The sequence below is a fragment of the Echinops telfairi genome, unplaced genomic scaffold, assembly GCF_000313985.2.
Source record: "Echinops telfairi isolate 266 unplaced genomic scaffold, ASM31398v2 ScPeMD7_2;HRSCAF=8, whole genome shotgun sequence".
In the NCBI taxonomy this organism is placed as follows: Eukaryota; Metazoa; Chordata; class Mammalia; order Afrosoricida; family Tenrecidae; genus Echinops; species Echinops telfairi.
In genome coordinates this window covers 68,126,463-68,127,897 of record NW_022103898.1, presented here as the reverse complement: position 1 = coordinate 68,127,897, position 1,435 = coordinate 68,126,463, and the positions used below count along the sequence as shown (strand labels likewise).

Sequence of the window (1,435 nt, the reverse complement as noted above, 5' to 3'; positions counted from 1 at the left end):
GCAATGAATGTACAAATGTGCTTTACACAATTGATGTATGTATGGATTGTGATAAGAGTTGTATGAGCCCCTAATAAAACTATTAAAAAAAAGAACCCTTGATAATTTATAAATTATTATTTTATCATGTTTTACACTGTCCAATGTCTCCCTTCACCCACTTTTCTGTTGTCCATCCCCCGGGGAGGGGGTTATATGTACATCATTGTGATCATTCCCCCTTTCTACCCTACCTTCCCTTTGCCCTCCACAGAGAAATTTAAAACATCCACATACCCAGAGGGAGGAAAATAGTGTGTGTGTGTGTGTGTGTGTGTGTGTGTGTGTGTGTATACACATACAAATATATATATGTAAATATATAAATAATGAACATTTCAAATATAGCAATAAAGGATAGATACACTTAATACAAAGAGCTTTGGCAATCAACAGGAAGATCACTAAGAATATTATCTCAGTATACAAATGGATAAAGAACATAGGCATTTTACCTTGGCTAATACCACACCAAAAATCAAAGCCACTGCCATGGAGTCAGTTCTGATTTATAGCAACCTTACAGGGCAGGGTGGAACTGCCCTGTGCGTTTCCAAGACTGTAACTCTTTACTGGAGTAGAAAGCCTCTTCCTTCTCCCAACGGACTGCCGACCTGACAGTCCGTTATGGCACAGGGGTCCTTACTTTGGCAAATAGATACAAAAATATATAGATAGCCTGCCTCAAAAGTAGCTTTTAGGAAGCAAATGAAAAGGATGCCAGAAATGCCTTTCCACTCTGAGTCCAGCAGGTGGCGCATGTGATCAGTAGGCCCTGGGGAGGCGTCACCGCGAGCCAGGCACTCGCCCACACTGCTAGCCAAGGTACAAAGTGGTACAGTCGTAGGAGAAAGTCAAGTGGTATTTGGGCAATTTTTTCTGAGTCTTTCAAATTTTCAGTTTATCCTGTGACACAATAATTCCACTTCAAGAATCTATCTTAACAAAAGTAAGGAGATGATGACTGCTTGCTTCTCAGCCTTTGGGCTAAGGAGTATCTGTTCTTATCAGTTTATTATCTGATACCTGTATCAGACGACAAGATATTAAATGGATTTTTAGAGCTGGGGATGATATAGGAGCTTACTCTGTTCACTCCACACATCGGCCTAGTACTGCAGTACCTCCAGGAATGGTGCACCCCCTTGGGACGGCAGCTGGTAAGGGGGGCGGGGATATTAAGATGAGCCCAGAGTATTCAAAGACTAGTTTCTAAGGGTCTACTCCGTGCCAAACGCATGTGGGGCGTTGTGGAACAGCCAAATATGGCTGTGTCCTGATGAGGAGGGCGAACCAGTAGTTATAAAATGAATGCTAATCATGTGTTATTTCTAGAATACAAACTCTCAAGACAGTCGAAGGGACCAACACTAGGTAATGGATGAATGAATGATTA

At 41.7% G+C, this 1,435-nt stretch overlaps 1 protein-coding gene and 1 pseudogene across 1 annotated transcript in view; one reads left to right on the top strand and one right to left on the bottom strand.

Annotated features, from left to right (window-relative positions):
* WIF1 (WNT inhibitory factor 1) overlaps positions 1–1,435 on the bottom strand; it is a 96,835-nt gene that overhangs the window by 34,465 nt on the left and 60,935 nt on the right. The gene's annotated exons all lie outside the window — the stretch shown is intronic.
* Positions 1,007–1,185, top strand: LOC115870863 (annotated as a pseudogene).